Genomic DNA, 27,971 nt, shown 5'->3' with positions numbered 1-27,971 from the left:
GGCTCTGGGATCGTCCCCCAACGAACAAAAGTTTTCCATCCTTCTGGAGAGGAACATTGCAAATAGGTCTACCTGAGGCTTCCCCCAAAGAGACCATAGTTGCTGGCAGACTTGTGAATGAAGGGTCCATTCTGTTGGAAGGACCTGGTTCTTTCTGCTTAATCTGTCCGCTCTTATGTTTCTCCCTCCTTGAACGAACCTCGTCAGGGGTCGTATCCCTCTTTCCTCCGTCCAGATCAACAGATCCCTTGCCAGCTCGTAAAGGGAGAAAGAGTGTGTCCCCCCCTGTTTTCTGATATATGCCAGAGCCGTGGTGTTGTCCGAGTTGACCTGGACCACCACGCCTCCTGACTTCGTTCTCGAAATGCTTCAGTGCCAAGTGTACAGCTATAAGTTCTTTTGTGTTTATGTGCCAGGTCTTCTGTTCCTTCGTCCAGATGCCTGACACTTCCTTCGTCCCTAGTGTTGCTCCCCATCCCGTGTCCGACGCGTCGGAGAACAACACTAGGCGAGGGTTCTGAAGAGACAAGGACACTCCTTCGTTCCTTCTTAGCGGCTCTAACCACCATTGCAAGTGGTGTTTGATGTTCTCCTCTATGGGAAAGGTATCCATAAGATCTCCCTTTTTCCTGTTCCAATTTCTTCTTAAATGGAACTGCAAGGGTCTCATATTCAGCCTCCCCAGAGAAACGAACTGCTCTAGCGACGAAAGGGTGCCCAGAAGACTGAGACATTCCCTCGCTGAGCTTCGTTCTTTCTCTAGGAAGACCGAGATCTTTTCCATCCCTTTCGTAATCCTTTCTTGGGATGGATATTGCTCGAAACCCCGAGAATCCATCCGAATCCCCAGATAGACGATGGTCTGGCTGGGGATCGTGTGAGATTTCTCGAGGTTCACGAGCAATCCGAGAGATCTGACTAATTGTAGAGTTATCTCCAAGTCCTCCAAACACTGTTGTTTTGACTGTGCTCTTATAAGCCAGTCGTCTAAGTAAAGCGATATCCTCACCCCCTCCAGATGTAGCCTTCTTGCTACGTTCCTCATCAACGCCGTAAACACCTGAGGAGCCGTCGAGAGGCCGAAGCACAATGCCCTGAACTGATAAATCCTTCCCTGCACCATGAACCGAAGATATTTCTTCGACGAATGATGCAGGGGGACGTGAAAGTAAGCATCTTGAAGGTCGAGGGAGACCATCCAATCTCCTGGACGGAGAGCAGAGAGGACCGAATTGGGTGTCTCCATGGAGAACTTCGTCTTCTCCACGAAGCGGTTCAATGCACTCACATCCAGGACCGGCCTCCACCCTCCCGAGGCTTTTGGTACCAAAAAGAAGCGATTGTAAAAGCCCCGAGAGTGCGGATCCTGTACTCTCTCGATGGCTTCCTTCTCCAACATCTGCTGTACCAACCTGAGAAGGGCATCTCTTTTTACAGGGTCTTTGCATCTCGCTGACAGCTCCCTCGGTGTCGTCGTCAACGGAGGTCTGTTCCTGAAGGGATAAGGTATTCCAAGGGGATAAGGTATCCTTTCTTGAGAACTTGTAGGGACCAAGAATCCGCTTTTCTTGAAGCCCATGCTTCTGAAAATCTCAGAAGCCTGGCCCCTACTGGTGCTTGGAGGACTGGAACCTCATTTAGGATTCTTTCTCGAGACTCTGATAGAAGATCTTCCTCTTTTCTCCCCTCCTCTCTTCCTTGGGGCTCGGCTAGAAGTTCTACCTCGAAAGGGCTGTTGGGCAGGTCTTGGTTCCCTCTTCGCGACAGAAGCAGCTGGTCTAGGCTTCTTAGCAGATTGTACCAGCAAATCTTGTGTTGCCTTCTCAGTAAGCGTGTGGGAAATATCCCTCACTAACTGAGAAGGAAACAATTGTTTAGACAGAGGGGCGTATAAAAGAGAAGCTCTCTGTACTGGAGAGACTGCCTTGGTTAGAAAAGAACCATAGACAGACCTCTTCTTCAATATTCCTGCCCCGAAAAGGGATGCCACTTCAGCCGATCCATCTTGCACCGCCTTATCCATACAGGCCAGAACGCTATGCAAGACTTCTGGCTCTAAAAACTGAGGGTCTTGCGTCTTCTTGGCCAAAGCCCCAAGGGACCAGTCTAGGAAGTTAAAAACTTCCAAGACATGGAATATTCCCTTGAGGAGATGGTCCATTTCGGACATTGTCCAGCTTGTTTTGGTCGATGGAAAAGCGTGTCTCCTCGCCGAATCCACCAAGGTCGAGAAGTCCGCTTCAGTAGATGAAGGAAGAGCAAGTCCCGTAGATTCTCCTGTGCTGTACCAAATCCCTCTCCTTCCCGATAACCTGGAAGGGTGACAGGTAAACACAGTCTTTCCCGCCTCCTCCTTGGTTTTAAGCCAATTTCCGAAAGACTGCAAAGCCCTCTTCATTGAGATGGTCGGTTGCATCTTCAAAAAGGAGGAAGATTTTGCAGTCTTCATACTTGAAAATAAAGACCGAGGAGAAGGAGGGGCAGCAGGACTCAGGGACTCTCCAAATTCTTTTAATAAGAGGGCTGTCAATGTCTTATAGTCTGTAAGACCTGCCCCCTTATTTTCTTCAGAGTCCGAGACATCTAATTCTTGCTGAGTTTTATTCGGAGATGAGTGCGCAACTGGAGGAGGAGGACTCCTCTCTCGGGAAGGTGAAGGGCTCGTAGCAACACCGACTGCAACCTGACAAGGGCTATGGCCGCCTGTGCGACGTCTTGAGTCCCTGCCAGGCGAAGGCCGATGTTGTCTTTTTACACTAAGGCCCTCCTGACAAGGACGATGGCCGCCTGTGCGACAACTCTCGTCCCTATCAGGGGAAGTCCTTAAATGTCTCTTGCTTCTCTCAGAATCAAGCCCTTCCTGACAGGGACTACGGCCGCCTGTGCAACGTCTAGAGACCCTGTCAGGAGAAAACTGATCCTGAGAAAAATCCCAAAGAGGAGCCTCCAAGTCAGCTTCAAACTCTGATAATGTTTCAGAATCATAGCGCCTGAAGCTTGGTCCTTCTAGTTCATATAAGTCTTTGCGCCTGCTTGTCATATGATGGATGTCAGGCACTCAACGCTTGCTAGTAGGTTTAGGCTCTTTACGCCTAAGATCAGGCTCTTCAGGCGCTTTACGCCTGGCTTCAGGCTCTCCAGGCGCTTTGTGTCTCATTTCAGGCGCTCTAGGCGCTTTGCGCCTCGATTCAGGCGCGTTGCGCCTCGATTCAGGTGCTTAAGGCGCGTTGCGCCTCGATTCAGGCGCTTCAGGCTCTCCGGGCGCTTTGCGCCTCGTTTCAGGCGCTCCAGGCGTCCCAGGCGCAAAGCGCCTCATTTCAGGCGCTTCAGGCTCTTTGCGCCTCACTTCAGGCGCTTCAGACGCTTCTCGCCTCCTTTCAGGAGCCTTGAGTTTTGATTCAGGCGCCCCAGACGCTTTGCATCTCATTTCAGGAGTCCTAAGCGTTTTTCTTCTCATTTCAGGAGTTTCCCACGCTTTGCGTCTGATTTCAGGAGTTTCAGGTGCCTTACGTCTGACTTCCAAAGTTTCAGACGGTTTACGCCTCGATTCATACGCCTCAGGCGCCTTCCTTATACTAGGAGATTCAAGCTCTCGATATTTATAAAAATCCTCTCGCCTTGACGGCGTTTTGCGCCTGACAGGAGCGTGACGTCTGGCTGGCGCCAGGCTCCTGGCAGGAGCCTCGTCCGAGCTCTCAGAGAGTTCCATAGGACAGGATCTTTTAATTGGAAGGAATTTATCCTTCCTTCTAGGAGGATCCTTCTTAAGCACTCCTACTAATGAAGAAATTTGCTTTTGCATATTCTCCAAAATCTTCGTAGCTACGTCCTCTTTATCAATCTCCGATGAAGGAGAAGGAGCTTCCGAATAAACCTCCTTCCTCCTCTTTTCCGGAGGATATTCTTCCGGAAATTCTTCAGGGCTAGAATAAAATGTTGGAGACTTCCACGATCTCTTCGACGGTCTCGATAATCTATCTGAACTCCATCCTTTCTTCGATGACGAATCAGATGAAGACAAACACTGTTTCAGGACGTCTTTCCAACGACTGTCCTTGGCAGTCTGGGACGCAACTACAGAATCTGCCGAGGGGACGCCTGACCGGTGGGGATTCTCTGAAACCTCCCTGCGGCTTTTGACATTTCTTCTCCTCTGGGCTTGGGAGCTTGTAAGAGGTCTAGGCCTCGGAGCGAGACAGAGCCGATCAGACGCACCCTCCACTTCACTGGGAACACTTTCACTGCACTTACCTTCTAGTTCCTTTAGTTTACGCTCCATTTCCAGAAGCGAAGCTTTTAGACTCGCAACTTCCGATACTGAACTTGCTGAATCAGATAATTGTGAAGGTAAAGCTGCATGGGAGGAAACAATTGGGTTAGATATAGGCAATCGTCCGCTAACTGGCTCGTTAGAGACCGACCTACTCACACTTTTGGAAGAGGCTTTTCTAGCCCTATCCCTTTCCAACTTTCTCAAGTAGGAATCAAGAATCTTCCATTCCTCCTCATTCAAATCCTTGCATTCATCACATGTATTCAATTGCGAGCATACATTCCCTCTACAATTTTTACAAGTGGTATGAGGATCTACCGAAGCTTTCAGTAGTCTCACATAACAACTCTCATTCACACACACACTGAATGAAATCGAAACGTCAGACATTATGAGAAAATTCCAAATCCAAAATCCAAAAAACAGTCCACAATAGCGTATGCCAAACCAAAGATCCAATACGTCACCAAATAGCAGTCCAAAAGATCAACGGCGTAATGAAATTCGAAAGTCAAAGTCAGGAGGAACTAGCAAACGATGTTACCAGTACCGGCAACAGAGAAAATCTAGCTCAAGATGGTAATAGTTCCTACTCCTGCCACCCAGCGGCAGGCGGGTAGATCACCTGACCTACCTGTAGTGTGTGCCGCGAAATTTGAATTTCTGTCGGGGACGACAGAGTCTATAGCTAAGTATATATCTGCCAGGGAAGTTGAATGTATGAAAACATTTTTTACGCTTTGGCGCTCACTCGCGAACGCTGCCGGCATATGGGAGACGATTTTTAAAATATTTTTCTCTCCAATTTTATTTACGGTCAAGTTTGATGGCAAAAGGAAGTTTAGGAGTTTCATCCATGTTGCCGACGCACAGCAATTCATAGTCATTAGAAGCTCGAACATTGTTTTCTAAGTATCAGGTACATTTTGCAGCTTAAATTTAACAGTACAGGCAGTACCCGGTTATTGGCGGGGGTTCCCGGGGGAGTGCCAATCAGTGAAAACCGCCAATAACCGATACTGCGATTTATGGCGCCATAATGCTGATAACCAAAACTCAGCCCATTATGGCGTCATAAATCACCGATTTTATGGTGCTAAACAAGCCCCATAAAACCAGATCGCTGATAACCGAGTCTGCCAATAACCAGGGACTGCCTGTATAAGTATTTCCTTGCCAATCTTTTCTCCATTGCAATTAAGGGTATACAATACTGTAATGTAAAAATATATCAGTTATATTCTACCTAATGTCATCTGTAACATAAATATGGTAATCATTTAATATCGTTCAATGGTTGAAATGCAAGCAAAAAGCTGTTTTATCCCCTACAAAAATGCTGAACACCCAAGAAAAACCCGCTAAAAATGCTTAAAGTACCTGTTTCTTTTTTTCTAAATAGATAGGAAAATACAGTAATTTGTGGATATTTTTATAGAAAAATATGGCGAATACACAAATTTCCTGTGAATAATGGGTAGATATGGTCCATAGAGAAATCCAAAAATACAGGAATCTGCAAATGCAGAGATCACAAATATGAGGGTGTCCACTGTATTTAAATTTACCAAAAAATATTCTTTGGCAGTTGACTGTACTAAATAGGTATTGGAAGTGTGTAAATGAGAGGAAGGTGACTGAGGGCATGAAAACCAAGAACTAACCCAGTTTCTTGGCAGCAAACTCTTCTAAAGGTCACAGGGCAGTTCTGAGTTTGGGCTACAAAGACGAGGACACTAATAACTTTCGTCTCTCTTACTCTCAAATGAAGTTCACATCCTATTCTAATTCAGCAAAAAGATTTTCCTAAACCAAAAAATGAGCATAAGGCAGAGCTCAGGAAGTCTCCAGAATATCAACGAAGTAGAAGAGAAAAGAGCCAGAGACTGAGTAGACAAATGAAAGCCAAGGCACTTGAGAAGGAGAAAATACCAAATTTGTAACTAATTTGTATTTTTCATAACTAACAAACCTGAGGTCTTAACATGATATTGTTATGATACAATAAAGTTTTATACATACTTACCTGGAAGATATATACATAGCTATTACTCCGTCGTCCGACAGAAATTCGAATTTCGCGGCACACGCGGCAGGTAGGTCAGGTGATCTACCACCCCGCCGCTGGGTGGCGGGACTAGGAACCATACCCGTTTTCTAATTCATATTTTTTCTTCCAGCTGTCTCCTGAGGGGAGGCTGGGTGGGCCATTTAATTGTATATATCTGCAGGTAAGTATGTATAAAACTTTATTGTATCATAACAATATCATTTTTATACTTCAACTTACCTGTCAGATATATACATAGCTGATTCACACCATTGGTGGAGGGTAAAAGACAGCTATTACTGAATAGACAGGTAAACAACATACGTTGTAGGTAATAAATAAATAAAACCTTGGTTCCTATGTGTTTAGACGAAGGGTCGACTTCCTAGCTATTGCTAGTAGTCTGCTTCGTCTCAAGAGCCTCAGCGAGGATGTGACCTATGGCTAAGAGTTCTTGTAGATCTGTCAATGGGTCTTATCCACTTACTTGACAGAATCTAGTGGTCTTTTCCATTTGTCCATGGGTCTTATCCACTTACATGACAATACACCAATGCCTATTGGCATAATTTAAGGAGCACAACACCGATCCCGATCACCTGATCCTAACACGAGGGTTTGTGCTTAATTTGAAAAGAGCTATCCCCTCAAACTCATTTCAAATAACCCCAGAAAATAATACACTTATGTTAAAAATAAAAAATAAAAAATAAAAAAAATAAAAAAAATAAAATTTTTTTTAATTCACTAGTTAAGGATCAGTGTCAGCTCCCTATCCCAGCAACGCATCCGTGGACACGTATAACAAAGAGAGAAGGATCTCTCATAGGCCCACTTGATCTCCTTCGTGCAAAGAGAAGTCAACACAGAGTTGCATCTCCCGTTATACAGCTAATATACTCTCACGACATATTGTTATGGAAAGAACAAGAATTGTTAAAAGCTCGCACTTCAAGCGCTTTTAATTCTTCATTGCTGTTTGAAGGAAACGTCAAGTTACTCAAGAAGTGCTTTAGAGATTCCACTCTTCCAAAGAAGACCAGGGCTTTCTTTGCAACAGATCTCTTCTAGATGAAGCCCAGAGCCTGGCTCGCCCCTGGCTGGCGCCTCGCGCCTGGCTGGCGCCTCGCGCCTGGCTGGAGCCTCGCGCCTGACTGGCGCCTCGCGCCTGCCTGGCGCCTCGCGCCTGGCTAGAGCCTCGCGCCTGCTTGGCGTCTCGCGCCTGCCTGGCGTCTTGCGCCTGGCTGGCACCTAGCGCCTAGCTGGTGCCTCGCGCCAGCCTGGCGCCTCGCGCCTGCCTGGCGTCTCGCGCCTGGCTGGCGCCTCGCGTCTGGCTGGTGCTTCGCTTGCCTGGCTGGCGCCTCGCGCCTGGCTGGCTCCTCGCGCCTGGCTGACTTCTCCCCACTTGCTGGAGATTCGAGCTTGTTAAGAGTCTCGATGAAAAACTGGCGATGTCCACCTCGGACACTTTATTTGCCTGATTTATTCGCCTCTAGCACATCTGCGCCAGATTGGAGGCTACTCCTTCTCCTCATCAGACAATGACAGTGTTTAATTGGACTGTCTTGCTCTGGCGTCTTTACAACTGTTTGGCATTTGGCGCCTGATTGGCGCTACATTGTCCCCGAAAGTCTGAACATCCACAATCGTTTATCAGGAGAAAGGAAAAGGGTGGAAGAAATTCTTTCACTTTGAGCTTATGGCCTCTGCAACAAGGGGAGGTAATTTTAGTCGGCTACATCCAGTAGACGATAGGAAATCTAATAGTCCGAGAGACCAGTCTTCTCGAGGAGGATCATACTTGATACTTCAGTTGCTAACGAGCACTCTTCCTACATGTTGACAAGTTCTCTCGTTGCAAAATCTTCCCTATCCTTGCACGAAGGCAGGGAAGAGCCTGGAAGTTTAAGGAGAGACTGAGCTGAAATTGGAGGATTCCCGATTTCTAGCTCTTTAAATATATCTCTTCAAACCTTCTGGGAAGTAGTTTTGAGCCCTCATCGTATTCCAAAGACTCTGTCAGCAAACGTTTAAATCTTATCTTCTTTTGTAGATAACAACGTAAATACATTGCCTGGACAACGAATCCTTTATCTGAAAGCGTTTGATCCAGGAATAAAAGGTTTAAAGTTCTTTTGCCAACTACCATGCTGGCAGAACCCATTGCCGAGTCTTTCTAGAATTTGATTCCAGATTCCAAGCCCAAAATCTCACTCGTCCTTTTGGTCGATTAGTACCAAGAGAAACATTGATGAGGAGCAGTTCCATCTTGTCAGAACACGGAATCTGAGGCCCAAATAGGATCCCATTGTAACTATAAGATCTCCAAGTCTTGTCGTATAGAGGTATTGTGTAAGATCCCGAAGATCTTAATGCTCTGCTATCTCCAATTCCCTTTATAGAGACAGAGTATAGCCTTTTACGGCGTCTTGATAGCAGATATATCACAAGGTAATTCTTCCCTCTGAAAGGGAAGAAAAAACCGCTATGTGGTTACAGAGGTATCGGAAGAGGACAGTTTCCTCATTCCCTCAAGCACGATCTGCAGTAATTATATATCTTATCCATGACTACTGTCATTTACCTTGAAACATCCTCTCATTCATGTCCACTTCTGGTCAGTCTGCACGCAGACAGACTCAGAGTGGAGAGGTTGTTAAGTCCATTTAAAATAGATGTTGAAAGAATATTCAGACTGTCTTGGAAAAGACTTCCAAAACCTGCTGTGAGAAGAACGTGACCTCTGAGAATCCAACCTCACTAAGTCTAAAATGAGGCATAACATATATCCTCTCTTTCTTTGACGCCCTTTGTCTTACATTCTGTAAAGAGTTTATCTTTTAGGGGAAAAAGACTAAATTTTATTCCCCTTTCTATAACATAAAGATGGCGTATATTGCTACCTCTCTCTTATATTCTTTCTTCCTGTCCTCATGCCTGGGCAACGAGAGAATGGAAAAATTCTTATCATCGTTATTCTGCAAAACAAATTATTATTATCCTATTCTCCTACTAACTGATCCAGGATCAAGGAGAATCATTCAAGATTCCTATCCTAGGACATCAGGCCATAATGTACGGTTCAGATACTTGAAAGAGCCTCTCACCCAATACTGAGAGCTCCTACGATCTTTTCCAGTACCAAAACATTACAAGGTCTCCCTTGTCATATGTTTACATTGGAGTATAATATACCATCCTGTTAATAACAATGAAAGAGGAGAAAGAGGAGCTGCATGGTTCAAGGGACTAGCCGAAACGTGCAATAAAAAAAGGGGTTGCCAAGGGAGGTCTTTCTAAACCTGCACCCGCAGATTAACTTATGAGTCCGATATATTTTCTATCACTTGTCCTCATAAGGTTGAGGAAAGCGAGAGACCTCTAAAGATATCAGTTCTCTTCACCATGTAAAGGTCTATAAAGCAGAAGAACCCACTTATCCTGACACTACTACGTTCGCCTGTGCGATATCTAGAATAATTGTCAGTAGAAGGTTGATCTGGCAAAAAGAGTTTCTCCCAAAACAACTCCTCTTGCCAGGAAAGAAGTCGCTCACGCGACCACTATGTTACCTGACATGAGAAGTCTGTTCTTGTTAGAGACTTCCGCAATTTCAGTTAATCCTGACAAGGGCCACGGCCGCCTGAAATGCGACAACTTGTGTCACTGTCAGGAAAAAACTGATCTTGTGTTCAGTTCTCAAAGAGGAAACTCTTGGAAAGTCTATCTCCAAATACTGAGAAATTGGAGAATCCTGATGTCTTGCGCCTGGTGGCGCGCGCCGGCCTGGCTTGACGCCTTCCGGCCTGGCTGGCGCTCGCGCCTGCTGACGCCTTGCGCCTGGCTGGCTCGCGCCTGGTTTGGCGCCTATCGCCTGGTTAAAGCCTGGCGCTCGCGCCTGGCTGACGCCTCGCGCCTGGCTGGTGCCTTGCGCCTAGCTGGCGCTCGCGCCTGGCTGACGCCTCGCGCCTGGCTGACGCCTCGCGCCTGGCTGACGCCTCGCGCCTGGCTGACGCCTCGTGCCTAGCTGGCGCTCGCGCCTGGTTGGCGCCTATCGCCTGGTTAAAGCCTGGCTGGAGCCTTTATGGCCTATTACTTGCAACCTTGGTCAGGAAATCTCGATATCAAAATAAGAAGAGGTGCTGTAAGAATCCTATAATTCTACAGTACTTCCATAGTTGGATGTTTCTTCTCAATTTTCCTCTAATACGAGTATATCGGAAGGGGAATTATTCTTTCCTCGGTTAATTCTTCCGTATCCCCCCCCCCCCCCCCTTTTTTCCTGAACGAGAAGGACCACTCCAGTGTGAGGGACTGAGTAACTTCCCAGCTCTATGTAGGAAAGCATAATTTGCTCTAAGGTATATCTATTAACTAATTATTTTCTAGTTAGAGCCAGGCGTCTGGCTGGCACTTATGATTCCTTATGGCATGGTTTGAGGAAAAGGAAGCAGTCTACAGGAAGACTGTTTCGTCTTCTTCTTGCTAAAGAGATCTATGAAGAAGACTTCTCGCAGGTTCTCACAACTCTTTGCAATAAATGTTAGACATACTTTAACAGTTATTATCGTCGATCGAGGTTCTCACGGACTCGCAAATTCTTGCATTGCTTTTGTTTATTAACTCGCTCAAACGAGAAATATTTTGGATGGTGCTCTAGGCTTATTGCACCAAGCTGGCGCAATTTGCGCCAGGCTGGCGCATCTGCGCCAGGCTGGCGCCTCCTACTAATTATCTTTATGTTATGTGCCAGAACATCTGTGTCTTTATGGTACCCGACATCCTTTCATATGTTAATTCCGTTCTTATTAAGAAAAACTTTTATATACGTAGTATAATCCATTCAGGGAAACCATTTCCCACTAAAAGAATGTTTCCCATCCGACTCATACTTCTGCGCAATATCCGATTCTAAATACGGTTGTGTCCTTTCTCGAAAGACTTAACCATACCGTAGTCTTGAAGTGAATCTCTATTACATCTCTCTTCTCACTAAGTATGTATTCTAATAAGTCATGCTTTCGTAAGTATGAGTGCATTAAATAATATCATGTTCTGCTGCATTAGAATCCTTTAATCATGTTACCTACGGTAAACAGCATTGAAAGGTTGTAATATCCTTCTTTATTGAAAGATTCCTAACAAAGGCAGACAATATTTTATTTATGATAGCTTCAGTATTCCCTCAATCCGAGGCTAAGACCACGATGTAGGGAAGAGATACGGTTAGTTATCCCATTCCGCAGGAGAGAGCTGTAAACGACCTCTCACGACTGAGAACAAGAAGGTACTGCGACTGCGTTGGTCTTCATTCAAAGCGAAAGCAGTCTGGCCTTCCCTTTCCAGAGTTGCCAGTTACTCCATTAAATAAAGGAATCTTATAAATTATTATCGAACTTCAGGAAGTTTTTATATAAGCATAATTAAGTTAACGAGACTTCGACAAGTCTAGAAACAAATGGGTGGTGTCGTCTAAACAATTCTTTTAACCTATTCCTTCCTAGGAAAGTCCTAGAAGGGTACTGGTAATTCATGGAAACCTCTTCTAACACGAAGAAAAATGTTCTATCCTACTCTCAATCCACCAGTAAAGATATGCTTCTCCGATCACTTCTCGAAGACACGATAGCATCATATAACTCATACTCTAGCGTAATAGAATCCTCTATAATAATGTTACATTAAGGTAAACCGTATTAATTTAGGAAATTTTGTAAGGATTTCACTTGACCATTATAGCATAAATTTCGGTATGTGTCTATGCCTTGCCATATCGTAGTCCTAAGGCGATTTGTCCTAAGCGTGGTAGGAGCTAGAAGCTTAAAAGTCATACATATATGCTTTATCAGTCAACGAGATCCATATAATTCATTCGATTGACAAACAATCTAAATCGTTCTCATCATATTAGATTTATATCTAAAAATGCACCGATGGGGAATCTTATGTTGAAATAACAATTTCATAACCCCATGGGATAGCGCTCTCGTCTAGTTGCGAAAAAAAAAAAAAAATGTTCGAACAATGACTTTATCACAAAAGTTATCGAATGATCTCTAATATTAGAAGGCGCTAAATCGTTGCCTGATTCCGAAAGGTGGATCGATTAATGTCATTCTCATTTTGAATAATTCTACCAGAAGGCATTATACGAGGATCTTCGCCAATTTCATTCATTTGAAGTTCTTCTATCCATCGAGGAACCGTAGGCATAAAAAGGGAGAAACACTGTTTTAGGATGCCTTTCCAATGGCTATCCCTGGCAGTCTGGGACGCTCTACAGAACCTGCCGAGGGGACGCCTGACCGGTGGGGATTCTCTGAAACCTCCTTACGGTTTTCGACATTCCTTCTCCTCTGGGCTTGTGAGCTTGGAAGAGGTCTAGACCTGAGAGCGAGACAGAGTCGATCAGACGCACCCTCCATTGTAATGGGGGAACACTATATTCACTTCTTACGTTCTAAGAGTTCGCATTTGAAATATATCCAAAGTCTACAATTTGCAAATATGATATTGTAGATTCTGCGGAGTAAGAAGGTGATGAGGATGCAACAACTACTAGTACTGTTACTACTATAATTGCTCGTAAACACAAGAGCTAATAAAGCTTCTAAAGGATAGTTACTTTCTGACTTCCCCAACTAGGAAGAAAGATATACATTTCCTCAATCAAACATTAACACTTATTATTTGTATTAATGAATAAATATAAGTAATTCCCTTTCATGAAAGAATAAGTAATTCACTTTCGTGAAAGTGGATGAGTGTCTACCGAAAACTTCGGTAGTTACACGTCACTAATCTTCTAAATTTTCGAAGTTAATTTTATCAAAAAATTCTAAAAGTTAACAAAAGCGTATGCCGAACCAAAGATCCATTACTTCCCTGTAAAAGTTAGCCCAGACGATCGATGGCGATGAAACACGAAAATCCATCAGGAGGAACTGCAAACGTTGTTTACATTCCAAGCGACAGAAAAAATGACAATTTGTCCAAAATTGCATTTTTCCTAACTATACAAACCTGAGGTCCTTTTACAATAGAAGGTACTAGCGGCAGCTGGATAGGTCGTAAGCTTTCGAACAAGGGGTTCGGTAGTTAACTGCTTGTCCGACAGGCGCGCGCGCGCGACTGGGAGGTAAACAAATCACTTTTGCTTTTGGCCCAAGCAAAAACTGCAGAGTGAGGGGTGGCATGAGGTGGGACTATGTGTAAAAGGACCTCAGGTTTGTATAGTTAGGAAAAATGCAATTTTGGACAAATTGTCATTTGTTCCGACACGGCAACAAAACTTCGGTCCTTTTACAATAGGAAGACTCACTTCTTGGTGGGAGGAATCTGAGTCTTTTGTGAACAGACTGGTGTTCGCCCAACCTTGGAATGCCTCCCTGGTCGTAAGAGCGAGGGAGGGATCCAAGCCTCTGTCCGATTGATCGGGTGTGCACTGCAGGATCAATGGTCAGACCTCTGACCAGTACTAAGAGAGAGGCAAGCGTATCTCTTCGTACCAGCAAACAAGAACAAGTTCCTATTTGCAAGAGGCAACATAAAGTTATGGTTTGTCTCTTGTTGGCATCCACTTCCCCCCCCTTGTAGGAGGAAGTGGTGGATATTCGCTCCCATCCCTAGTGAAAGGGATAGGATGGGGCTCTGTCGAGTAGCTCACCGGCATCTCGTCCTTATCCAGCAAGGTGATGACCGTATCCCTCTACGGAGAAAAAGAAAAAGATAGGAAGAGAAGCCAGTCACTCTCATTCACTTATCTATTCTTACAGTCACACCAGGACTCGATGCTGTTCAGCCTGCTAGGGTCTGGGTTAGCTTTCACAACGTGTTGAGCAGCCACCACGGGTCCCAAGGAGAACGATCCAAGGACCCTGTGGGCAATATCCAAAAGGTAGAAGGAGGTGCCAGTGGTCTGGTTGTACCAGACCCCTGCCTTCAGTACCTGCGCCACGGAGAAGTTCTTGTGTAACTCGAGGGAGTGTACTTCTAGGTCATCTTGGTGCTGACGAAGAGTCTTCAACACTCAGCCTGGGTGATGTCGAGTTTCTTCAGTAAAGCGCGTCGCGCTTTCACAGGACAAAGCAGCATCTCCTTCGCATCGAAGGCGGTGAAGTCCATTAGGGAGGGGATTGTGAAGGACTCTAACCGATCGTCAGGAACCGAAGGGTTCAGAGTCTTCGCTACGAATTCGGTACGAAATCGAGCGTCACGAATCCCCATCCCCTGGATGCTTGACTTCGCAGGAAAAGTCATGCAATTACCTCAGAGGAAAAGAAGGGAATGGTCGTATGACCTATCCCTCTTCTCGACTTCGGTGATGTCCTGTACCCATACTGGTCTATCCGTCTGCAGCGAAGTTGTTCTTCTCGGTAGTGGATAGGACACCGACACTCAATGGTGGGTGCGATGGTATGGGTACTGGTGACAAGCCGTTAGGACGAAGAAAAGACTGTTATGGAACAACCGAACTAAGTCCACAGCGAAGTTCGTAAACAGACTTGGGCGCTCTGACAGCTGCCGACTGACTGCGTTCGGTAGGAGGCAAGTTGTCTAAGCACCCGAGCAAGTCATGTGACCTTCGCCTTAAAAGGGTTATGCCAAGAGACTAAACAAATAATTTGTTCGTCACCGATGCCAGAAGGCAAGGTGATGACTCTCTTAAGGCATGTGCCCAACAGGCGAAAGTCAATTGCCTTCTAGAGACCGAGGTCCCTGATGGCAAGATATCTCATAGTATTGTTGATTCTCGGCTAAGGAGAAACAACACTATGTGTCGTTGAAGACGAAGGTGTACAGAAATGCAACCTACGTCTTCACAGCTGAACCGAGAGAAGGATTCTCAAGATTCTGAACCTGTGCTACAAACACTGAGAACGCTAAAACCGCTATTCATTGCTGTCCGGTGAGGATCGTAGTTGCAATGAAAGCGGAGCGCTTTTCAGTAATGAAGACACAGGGGAATACTGCCTGAAGAAACTGCTTCTCATGGGCTGAACATTGGAAGTAGAGCTGTCAGGTCGGAGAGTAGGCGATGTCTTCTGACACATCTGTTAACGGGTTCGGGGCGAACAATGAATAATTGCACACCTACGAATACGAGATATTTTGAAGACAAACTCAGATGTCTGCAAAAATCATTCGCATTATCGCGGTGCGATGCAGCGGGTGACTAGTACAGACTTCTGTTATCGTGCGGTAAACAGAAAGATGAAAGAGTCCAAGATATCTCTGTTGAAAATTCTCGCAATGTCGAAGGCGATGAAATCGAGCGTCACAGCAGTAGATGGTCCTTCATTATTGCGAGAATCCCCGTTAATCAGAGACCTAAGTCCATGATTGTTGGGCAGAGATACGGTTCGGTAGTCAATCAAACCAGGGGAGAGAGAGACGTAACCGACCGTGCATCTCCGAGACCTAGCTGATACTGAGCCGCTATCAGGCAGTTCAATACGCAGTAGCTCTCGGTGACTCGTCATCCTGAGTTGCCAGGTAATCCATTATTCCACGAAGGAATGCGTTCGGCTAGAACCATCGAGCATAAAGAATACGCTCGAGCAATTATATTAAACGAAACGGATTTCGGTAAATACAAAAGCTGATTTGTGGTGTTGTCATGACAATACCAAGTATCTAAAATCGAAACTGATAACTGCTGGGAGGTTGCAGGCCAACCCCGAGTTGCAGTCAATTAAGATACAATTCGTCTCGGTCACAAACCGTAGAGTTAACTACGGTATGTGCCTACCCCCCGGACAATTCAACTGTTAAAAGAATCATGTCGCGAGGGTAATATACGAAGTATATTTGTAGGTTCTGTACAACGACCTCCATCCTAAATTCTTTTCCCCCTCGAGGAATGAGAATAAGGATTGGAGATCGACCGCCTTCGTTCTCTAGTCAAGAGAGTGAAGGAGAAGTCTTTCCCAAAGGAAAGCTTCAATGGTGAACAGAATACCGAAGACAATAGTTCAAGCCAAACTGGAAGTTCCCGTCCGTTCTTCTCTATTCCAGGTTAATCGCCTACTGTGAGATACTCTTCTTTCAGCAGCAGTCTTCTTCCAAAATGCTAGAAATTACAGGAATTCGAGCATAAGCGAGGTTCCCGATTATCGTGTAACAATTATCGGGGATTCTCCCCTTCGCTCACTTTGGACGTGGTCTCGCTAAGTGTTTGGAGATCGTAAAAACTCGAACACTCTGAGTGCGCTAGAAATTCCGTAGAATTCTAAGCACTCTGCGAAACCCCCACCGAATTCGTCAAACGATATCGGCTGGTGGTCCTCTCGATTCCCGTAGAAATCGAGAAAGGGGCAGGATCCCTCCTCAACGACCAGGGCTTACGTCAGGTAGGACCCGAAGGTCCCCCCGGTAGCGCAGCCCCTAACGTGGGATCTTACAGAGAAATCTCTGTAGGATCCCTCCCCTTTCCCTCGTAGCCGTAAGGAGAGAGGGAATGGGGGAGGAATTGGATACTGGCTCGCCTTCCCAGCGGAACTAGCAGTTGGAGAAGAAAAGGAGCAGCCTCTCAGAGCCTGGGAAAACGTATCGTCAGGAGAAAACGTTTTCCCGAGGAGGGTTACGACTCATACTGTAGGTAAGGGTCTGCCGCCACTGTGAATGTCGTCTGGGTGGGGCTGATCGACACCTGACAGGAGAGAGCCGATACCGTCCTCCGACTCATTTCAGTCCTCGTCGAGGTGAAACGACCTCTCAGGAGGACCGAAAGGGGTATTCAAATTACGGTTTGTCCGAAGACACGTAAAAACGCCTCTGTCGCAGTAGAGGAGGTGGAAGTAGCTTGTTCGACCGGCCAGAACTGAGAGCGCCTTCTTGTCCGGAGACGAGAGACTACCTGGTTCAACACAGTCGGCAAGCTCCGATCGCGGCAGACCCACCGTCGATTTGGGTTCCCTCTCCGGGCCCCAAACGAACTCGAGCCGAGACGTGGCTCTGCTGGTGGGAGCGGCGATCCTTCCCCGAGGTCGTTGTGCTGACGAATCAGCACCATAACCTCGGCAAAGTTCCTCTGGATCTCGGAAGTCACAGCATCTTGCAGAGTAGGACCGTTAAGCCCTTCGAACAAGAGCATATTCCGAGAACCTTCCTCCTAAGAAGGGGCAGCGACAGCCCTCTCGGTCTTCTCCATTCACTTGCGCATACGTCCTGGCCGGTCCAAGAACCGTGCCTGGCACGTAGGGCGTCGTGGTGGGATCATGAGGGGCGCACCCCTCACGATCACTCCTCAAATACCTCGCTCCTCCCGGTGTAACCGAGGAGGTTGAAGGTACGGGAGAGGCAGACCTGACGCTCCCTCCTCGCTCGCTGGCAGAACCAGCAGGCTTGGAGGGCTGCAGGCGATCGTCAACACCCGGTGGCGATCGAGCTGCAGGCCTGGTCTCGCTGTGGAGAAACGGCTGGACTGAGCACAGCGGCCCCGATCTCGAGTGTCAGAAGAGCTGGTGCTGGTTGCCGTACCCGATCGCTCTCTGTGAGAGCGACGGTCAGGCGACCTGCAGGCTCCACTGTCACAGTGAGACCGTGCTTGTCCTCACGGCACGTCACGTCGCTGGTTCCAGCCGTGGCTGGCACCGGCAGAACGGGGGGACCTCTTCCCAGCCTCAGCCCGTGGCCGGTCGTGGACCGTCCACGTCCCCGGGCCGGGTAGCCAGCTGGTCGCCGCGAGAGCGAGAGCTGGTCTGGTGAGAGTCGCGTGAGCGGCTGTCCCACCGGAAGTCTTCCGCCCCGTTGCCGTGAACCTGACGCTGAGCGGGCTCAGAGGTCTGGTTCCTGGCTGCACGGTCGCTGGTAGGCGACCGTACACTCGGTACCTCCGCGAACGATGAGGCTGAGACGGACCCTGATGCAGTGGCAGAACCACTGACACCAGGCGAGGAAGTACCGGTGTTAGCCGGTACCCTCTGGTCCCCGTAGTCTTCTTCCTTGCGGAAGAAGAGACGGGCCCCGCTCCCGAAGGAGCAGGAGGACCAGCGGAAGGAACCCTCCCGTCCCACCGAGGTGAGGACAGGTCCCGAGAAGCTCCCGAGGGAGACTTCTTAGGAGGGAAGAGGCAACCTTCTTCTTCCTCGGCTGTAAAGCCTTAGAAGTCGAAGGGGAAGAGGCGGGCAGCCGACGACGATGAAGAAGATGAAGACGACGACGACGACACTTCCTCCTCTTCTTCGTCAGCTTCCTCAGGACAGACGTAAGATCTGCTATCCAGGGCGGAGCCGGGGCGGGCTGCTGTAGCCGAAGCCACAGGGCCCGGACCCGCGCACCTGTACAGACAGACCAAAGTCTGGGGTAGTACCACCACGAACAGGGACGACGTCAGCAGGTATGGGCATCTCAGGAACAGCAGGCACAGCCAGCACAGCAACGGCAGAGCCAGCGCAGCACGGCAGGGACAGCAGCGCAGCAACGGCAAGGGACAGCCACGTGCAGCAACGGCAGGGACAGCCAGCGCAGCAACTGCATGGACAGTCAGCCAGAATCGGCAGGGACGCAGGCAGCACCCGGAAACAAGGAAGTGGAGCAGCAGCCAGCAACATCCTGGTACCGGCGGCAGGTCCAGGGGCGAGCTCTAGGCAGCGGAAGTGTGGGTCGCGGCAGCGCGGCAACCACGAGCGGCAGGCGGCGGCACGCCCCCCTCTCGGTACGGCGAACGGCACTTCACAGCGGCTGTAGGCAAGACTGTTACCACGTGAGGCGAGTACACCAGGTGAGGAGGGACGTCGTCACCTGGAGCGTGGTCACCACTCCATGGGTGACCGCAGTAGGCCCAGACATAGAACCGCAGCCCATGGAACACTAGCACGCCCTGCAAATGGAAGGACGCCCATACCTCACCAAGGTCCACCCTCGTGGCAATAGCACCTGCGGAAATAACAGTAGTAGTGATTAGTGGGGGGGAAGTCCCCTCGCGCGGGGGGGGGGGTGAGCCCCACACCGAACGAGCGGAAGACCCCGAATACAATTGTACATCGGGCACCGAGCGCCCTCCCCCGCGCTCGACGGATCGGGCGAGGAGAAACCCCAGATAACCTCCCCCGAAGGGAAAGGGCCATCTGTGGGAGCTGAGCGGGGGGGGCGGGGGGGGGGGATTCTCGTTCCCCCCCCCCCCACCCCCGCACAGCACCATGTACCCAACAATAATAATAAGAGCCCGAGAGCAATCGTGCCCTCGGCACCGAATGCAAGGGCATAAGGATCAATTCCCCTACTGAGCGGAACTTGAACCAAATAAATATTGATGCAATCAATAATAAAAGGAATAAAATGAAAAAGAATCTTGCATTACGATTCACTTCACAATGAATAAGGGCTCGGATCGAGCGCATTTGCGCCCTCGGTACCGAGTGCAAGGGTAAAAGGATCCATTCCCGATTATGAACGGAAACCTTGATCCATAATGAACTGATGCAATCAAAATATTATATGAAAATGGAAAAAGAACTACTGCGCTTGCGATTTATTCACTTCATACAAAATAAAAAGGGGAAGGATCAATTCCCGGGAAATAGCGGAAAACATTGATCCAAGTAAATAATGCAATCTCAATAAAATATGAAAATGAAAAAAGAACTGCACTTGCGATTTCACTTCATTCAAATAAAAAGGGGAAAGGATCAATTTCCGGGTAAGAGCGGAAACTGATCCAAAATGAGTATTGCTACAATCAAAATAAATATATGAAAATGAAAAAGAATACTGTACTTGCGATTCCACTTCCATACAGAATAAGTTTTCGTGCCGAGCACATTCGCTCGGCAACGAGCATACAGGTCAAAAAAAATATAAATGAAAAGAGCACTTACTTACGATTTTCATCTACACATTTCCAACCAAAATATACGCTCGAGCGAGCGCTCTCCCGGCCCTCGGCACCGAGCATACACAATACGAGGATCATTTCTGGGAAAAATAAAATGAATTCCCGCCCACTTACGCCCTTCAGTCCCCGGCACTCGGGTAATCGGAGGGCGTGGAGAAACCAAGATCCTTTAATTCACAATTGAATTCAATGGAAATAAATATGAAATGATTGTACTTACAATTCAGTTTCACTAGCTAAATAGAAAAAGAAAAACACAACAATGCGAAAGCAACGACGATGAAGCGGGCAGAGAGCGATGATACACGTCTACACGCCAACAGGCCGAAAGCAAAAGTGATTTGTTTACCTCCCAGTCGCGCGCGCGCGCCTGTCGGACAAGCAGTTAACTACCGAACCCCTTGTTCGAAAGCTTACGACCTATCCAGCTGCCGCTAGTACCTTCCTATTGTAAAAGGACCGAAGGTTTGTATGCCGTGTCGGAACAAATATGAATTAGAAAACGGGTATGGTTCCTATTCCCACCACCCAGCGGCGGGGTGGTAGATCACCTGACCTACCTGCCGCGTGTGCCGCGAAATTCGAATTTCTGTCGGACGACGGAGTAATAGCTATGTATATATCTGACAGGTAAGTTGAATGTATAAAAATTAGGATTTACTAGCGCCAAGCTGGAAACCGGTAGGAATTAAATTACACTTGTGAGATCCAGGGACTAATGGCATCTATACCAGGTCACAGGGCATGTATACCCAGAATGCCCACGGCTACCTGTGACCCACCAGTTATATTTCTAACCCAGTTTAGACGGCTAGAGGGGTGGTTCGAGGTGGGCCTTTAACTGTTAAGACCTCAGGTTTGTTAGTTATGAAAAATACAAATTAGTTACAAATTTGGTATTTGTTCATACACGAAACAAACCTTCGGTCTTAACATTAGGATAGACTTACTATTGGAGGGAGGTAAGTCTCTACAACTGACTGGGGGAGTTTTTGCCCACCTTATCCATTTCCGAATATATAGGGAAATTCTAAGAGAATGGACAATGAACCTAGGACCAAAGATATAAGCGGATCTATTGGTTTTCTCCCACTGGGTGTAGATACCATTCTACTGTTTACTCTTGTCCCTTGCAACTGGATCCACCTTCACCCCTCTTTTCCCTATCCAGAGGGGTGTGTTGCTACTGAAAAGTATATCATCACCTAAGATAGCTTCACAGTATGGCTGACCACCTCACCTGCATCTAGTCCGTTCCAGCACATGACGGTACTCTCCTTCATATTGCCTGTAGTTAAAGGAGTAGGAAGAAAGTAGTAAAGAAAAAAGACCAGTCATCCCATTCATTCTACTTTCATACCTTCATCTTAGACTAGACGCAAACTGACCCGCCAGGGGCACTGGATGAACTATATCACTTGTTGGGCCGCCACCACTGGACTCAAGGAAAAGGTGTCCAAGGATCTATGGGCAACATCTTTCAAATAAAATGAGGTGAAAGTTGTTTGGCGTTTCCACACACCAGCTTTCAGAATTCTATCCACAGACATGTTCTTCTTAAATGCCAGGGAAGCACTCACGCCCATGATGTCATGAGCTCCAGCTCCCACCTGGCTATCTGACCCTCTGTCTTCTGCCGTATAAGCATCTCTGATCGTCTCCCTTAGCCAAAACGATATTGTATTCCTGGACACTTCCTTCTTGTTCCGTCCTGTACTTACGAACAACCTCTGGCACCCCGGCCTGAGGTGCCGTGTTCTCTTTAAGTACTCCCTTAGTGCCCTGACGGGGCACAGGAGCATCTCAGCTTTGTCGTTGTCTACAAAGTCTGCCAAGGAAGGTATGGTAAAGGAGTTGAATCTGCCGTCTACTATTGTTGGATTTTGGGTCTTGGCCACGAATTCTGGGACAAACTCAAATACCATTGATCTCCAACCTCTCGAGTGCTTTATGAGATATGAGAGGCCATGTAGCTCCCCCACCCTTTTGGTTGAAGCCAGGGCCAATAAGAAGACTGTCTTCAGGGTCAGGCTCCTATCCGTGGACTGCCTTAGTGGTTCGTAGGGGGGTTCTGTCAGACTACTCAGTACCTTGGTCAGATCCCAATCTGGGGCTTTTAGCTCCTTTGGTGGGCATGACTGTTCAAAGCTCCTCATCAGCATGGCCAACTCCCATGAAGACGATATGTCCACTCCTTTCATTCGTAAGACTGAGGCTAGAGCCGCCCTGTACCCCTTCACTGCAGATACAGACATGTGTTTTTCTGTTCTGAGATATATCAGAAAGTCTGCTAACTGCTGAATAGTGGTACCGAGTGGAGACAAGTTCCCTCTATGACACCAATCACAGTATGCTGACCACTTTCCTTGGTATACTGTCGCAGATGATTTTCTGATATTACCTGCCATCTGAGTTTGCTGCTTTCTGCGAAAACCCTCGCACTCGGAGGAGATACTTGACAGTCCTCCACCCGTGAAGCGATAGGGACTTCACCGACTGGTGGTACCTCTCCACGTGCGGCTGACACAGAAGGTTGCTCCATGGAGGTAACTCTCTTGGCACATCTACTAGGAGTTCCAGTAGGTCTGGAAACCACTCTGCTTTCGGCCATAACGGGGCTACCAGGGTCATCTTGAGGTTCTGAGACCGCATTACCCTGTTCAGAACCTGACGGATTAGACAAAATGGAGGAAATGCGTACACGTCCAGATTGTCCCAGGGGTGTTGTAGCGCATCTTCTGCTACTACCTCTGCGTCTGGGACTACTGAACAATACACTTCCAACTTTTTGTTGTACCTGGTTGCGAATAGGTCTGTGATCGGTCCTTCCCACAACATGAGCATCCTGTCCACTACCTGTTGGTGCAGGACCACTCCGTTCCCAGAATCTGATCCCTGCGGCTCAACTTGTCGGCCACTATGTTTCTTTTTCCCGGAATATACCTGGCCTTGATGTCTACCAGGTTCTCTATAGCCCACTGGTGAAGTTGAACTGTCATCACATGTAACTGCCGAGAAACTAGGCCTCCTTGCTTGTTTATATAAGCTACTACTGTGGTGTTGTCTGACATCAATACCACTGAGTGTCCCTTTACTCTCTCCTGAATTCCTGTAGAGCCGGAAAAGCTGCTTTCAACCCTCCAGCACGTTTATAGGGTTCTCTGTCCTTGCAACTCCATTTTTGCTGACACCAGCAACATCCTCCATATGGGCTCCCCAGCCTTCTAGTGACGCATCCGAGAACAGCAAGAGGTCTGGGGAGGATTGTTGAAGGGGGACACCCTCTGTCAGATATCGTCGTTCACCCACCACAGCAAGTCTTTCCTCCACTTTCTGCCGACAAGGGAATTTGCTCGTACGGGTGATCTACTGTTGGTGACCAAAACTCCTTCATCTCCATTGTAGGGACCGAAGGTGTAGCCTTCCTTGTGGTACTAGCTTCTCCAGGGAGGTTAGGATTCCCAGCACCACCATGCCACTGTCTTGCTGGCTGTGTCTGTTTTCCCAGAAAGGCATTCACCACTTGTTTGCATTTTCTCTACTCTTTGGTCTGTCGGGAATACTTTTGGCTTGTGTTGTGTCTATCACCATTCCCAGATATTCCAACACGTTGACTTGGATCCAACTGCGACTTCTCCTGATTCACCACAATACCTAGGCTGTGACAAAGCTGCAGGAGGGCCGCCCTGTCCCTGAGTAATTTCTCCCTGGACTTTGCTATCACCAGCCAATCGTCCACAGATCTTATTAGCCTGATCCCTGAGCATGCGCCCACGCCGACACGAGGGTGAAACACTCTTGTAAAAACTTGAGGAGACGTTGTCAATCCGAAGCACAGGACCTTGAATTCGAAAGCTTTCCCTGCAAGACTGAAGCAGAGAAATTTCCTTGAAGACTGATGGACTGGTATCTGAAAGTATGCGTCCTTTAGATCGACTGTCAGCATAAAGTCTCCGATTCTGACTGCTTGTAGAACCGTTTTTCGGAGTTTCCATCTTGAAACTGGTTTTCCTTATAAAACAGATTCAGCGTTGACAGGTCTATTACTGTCCTACCACTCCCCGTTGACTTTGGGTACCAGGAAAATCCTGCTGTAGAAGCCTTTTGCCGGACTGCATACTTGTTGCACAGCTCCTTTTTCCATCATCTTCTTCACTTCGTCCTGCAGAATAGTGGCCTTCTGAGATTTGTGGGCATAAGTGACGTGGGGTAATGGTTTGATCTGTCAGGGGCGGGGTTACCTCGAACGGATCAAATACCCGATCCTGAGAACATCCACCACCCACTGCTCTGCCCCTAGTTCCTGCCACACCTTCCAGTGATTTGCCAGGCAACCCCCACTGGTGTGGCCGAGTGATGGGAGGCGCCCATCCTATCTTCTTGAGCCTCTCCCTCTTCCCCTATTGCCCCTTCCTCTGTTGTTTCTATTGTGAAAGGGCCGATGAGTTATCCTCTTTGGGGAAGAGGGTCTTGTGACTCTATTATGGATGCTATGTCTCACTGTCTTCCTTCGAGACATCTGCTGTTGTCTTCCCTCCAAAGGAGTAGTTTGACTGTTAGAGACGTTTTTCCTAACTGCCTGTTGCACCAACCTATCGTTAGTGTCCATCCTTCTATCTATCGCCTCTTCCAGTATGACCTCTGGCAACAGCAGTTGCGATTCCAAGATATCCCCATTCCTCATTGCTAACAGGGAATCCAAATCCACATTGCGGCTTAGTCTAGCCAACGCTGCATCTCTCCTCATTAGCAGGATATTTGCCCAAACATTGGCACTTACGTTTGTCAGGTACGCAATCGCCTTGGAACCTGACTGTAGTAATCTAATGAACAATGGTTCATCCACTACTTTTCTTGTTGCTTCCGAGGATGCAATTTTCGCCACTGCTGTTGACCAAAGGTCTAACCAAGAAGCAGCCTGAAAGACAGAAGAAGCTGTTGCTTCTAACGTAGCAGCCTCTTGGTACGTCATCGAAGGGCACTCCATTTCAACCTGATCCAAGGTTAATCCAGGCCTTAACCTTACAACATTAGGGTTCATTTGTCTAGACAGCAAAGGGACCTTTGGTGTCGTATAATATTTCCTTTGCTTTATCATTGGAGGGGGAATAAATTTAAATGATCTATTAGATCTTAAGGAATTATCCCTCCCTGCAATCTTTGCATTTACGTGTTGCAAGACCGATTCCGCATGACTCGAACAAGGCAATTCATACAACACCTTGGTATCCCTCTTTAGTCCAAATGCCATGTCAATTCCAGGAGGAAGCATACTGGCCGGTGTTTCTGTCTTCTCCGAAAGGTTATTGAATTGACGAATCAAATCAATCACCTCTGCATACGAGGCCAGAAACTCTTGGTTTTCTCCTTCCTCCGGCTCTAGTGTACCATTCTCTGTCACAAGGGATGTTGTCTCGCCTCTATCTTCTAACAGACGGCCCGGAATTCCATGGCCGCCTGCCCCTACGGCCGCGGTCTCTTTGATCTTTGCTGGCCGCGGTTGGCTCGATCCCGGATAGTCAGCAGGGGAACGAAAACGTCTCACTCTTTCTCTGCTCACGGATCTAGAGCGAGAATCTCGTCTAGATCTCCAAGATGAAGGCTCCCTTAAGACAGATATAAGTTCGTCTCTATTAGTATTGGCATCGTTTTCGAGTGTCGGCGAGCCCGGCCTCGACCCTCTATCCAGACGGACACTGCCTTCCACGAACGTATCCGCCGAGGTTGCCAACTCTCTATTTTTTGTACTTTTAATAGGAGCCTTATCGTCCTTCGTACGTATTTTGAACGGCCTTCCGGGCGAAACTGGGACCTGCATTCCATCCTCTGCTGCACCTTTCGCCGCCAACGTCGATTTTACCATGAGGTTGGGCTATCCCAGTTTTTTGCGATCCGAACTGGCAACTCCGCCTCGGCCGCTAGCCCGCCGGCCGTCACCTCTCTCGCTTGTTCGGATTCTTGCGAACGGCTTCGTCTGCCAACCTTGTGCTTAATAGCCACTGACTTCCCGACCTTCCTGCTGACTTGGAAATGACAGTCTTGGTCCGAAGATGAGGAAGAATTGATTCTTCTCCTCTTAGCCCACGAGGATCCGCCAGGAACTCCCGAATCCTCCTCCAACGCTTGAACTGGCGCTCGCCGTGGACGTTATCGGACTTAGCGATGACGCCGAACTAGAGGAAGAAGACGAAGAAGGCGAATCACCACTTTTTCTTTTTGTCTCTCTTATTCATTATCTTCTCTATATCCTGTAATTTCTGCATTACAGTTTGCATAGACGGGTCAGAAGGCGTATTAGCGTCTGGGTGCAGCGAAAAAGGCCGAGAATCGGTCTGTGACGTCATCACGCCTGCCATCTCAGAGTGTGACGTATGTTGTGACGTCATCCCTCTCGTAGGGAGAGACTGAGAGGTTTCTGCTGGCAACCGCACGTTTGCTGCCAAACTACCTCCCACGTTCTGCATCGCTGTAAACACTGAGTGGGATGGTGAAGCCGCGGCATTAATTCCCATAAATTGCAAGCCCAGGGGATGAGGAACATTCAGCGCTACCGGACCCTGCTGGAACCGTGACGTCATATAATACGCAAGCAGACCATCCAAGGTTGGTACGCCTGGTAGGCCTAGCGCTGACCACGTACCATCTAATTTATGCGGTTGAGAAGCAGGAGCCTGGAACAAAGATGGCGGATCACCCCCTCTACTTGCTGGGAACAAAGGAGAGTGCATATTATTCATAAGATTACCCAAAGCCCCTCCTATCGTTTCCGATACAGAACCGCTAGGAGAAACCGAAGGGGTATGAGACAAATCAAAAGCAGGTGGAGAAACATACCAAATTTGTAACTAATTTGTATTTTTCATAACTAACAAACCTGAGGTCTTAACATTAGGATTTACTAGCGCCAAACTGGAAACCGGTAGAATTAAAATTACACTTGTGAGATCCAGGGACTAATGGCATCTATACCAGGTCACGGGGCATCATCCAAAGATGGCGTCACCACCTTCCTTTTGTATTGGCTTTTCCCATAGAACTTCTTCCACTGTTCCACCGACCAACCGCGACAAACAGAACACGGATTAGTAACCGTACATACGTTTTCCCTGCACCTACTACTTGTTGGATGAGGATCCGTCGACGCCGAAGTTAGGAACCTAGAACATGGAAAGCCACTGACTCCTGGGCATTTCCTTTGTCTCCTCTTCGAAACGGTAGACGATCCCGATGTTGAGGCAAAATTCTCCATCATACCACGTATACACTCTTACCACACACTGATCACACTTGGAGAAAGAAAAAGGAATGAAAAAATAAAAAATGAAATGGTATAAAGAACGGGCAAACTGAAAAACCGGCTTTAAATCAGATAGACAGTAACACGTCTTATCTTAAAGGCGGTAGGAAAATAACTGGTGGGTCACAGGTAGCCGTGGGCATTCTGGGTATACATGCCCCGTGACCTGGTATAGATGCCATTAGTCCCTGGATCTCACAAGTGTAATTTTAATTCTACCGGTTTCCAGCTTGGCGCTAGTAAATCCTAATGTTAAGACTGAAGGTTTGTTTCGTGTATGAACAAAGGCAGATTATGTCCTGACTCAACTATATTTCCTTTCTTAATCCATCTCCTTCCCTTCTCGTCATGTCCAAGAAACCTAAGCATAAAGTCCTCTGACTAATCCCTACATTCCTCACATTTATGTTCAAAATCACATTCTAGACACCTGCAACCAGCACAAATAACGTGCCTGTCAAATTCCAAATCTATCTGCTAACAAAGTAATCATCTATAAAGCCAGACATTCTTG

The 27,971-nt window shown here is 47.5% G+C and overlaps 1 protein-coding gene across 3 annotated transcripts in view; it reads right to left on the bottom strand.

Annotated features, from left to right (window-relative positions):
- Nucleotides 1-27,971, bottom strand: part of LOC135226451 (baculoviral IAP repeat-containing protein 7-B-like) — a 130,823-nt gene that overhangs the window by 24,421 nt on the left and 78,431 nt on the right. The gene's annotated exons all lie outside the window — the stretch shown is intronic.

The sequence above is a fragment of the Macrobrachium nipponense genome, chromosome 14 (genome assembly GCF_015104395.2).
Source record: "Macrobrachium nipponense isolate FS-2020 chromosome 14, ASM1510439v2, whole genome shotgun sequence".
Taxonomy (NCBI): domain Eukaryota; kingdom Metazoa; phylum Arthropoda; class Malacostraca; order Decapoda; family Palaemonidae; genus Macrobrachium; species Macrobrachium nipponense.
This window is presented reverse-complemented; position numbering and strand designations above follow the sequence as displayed.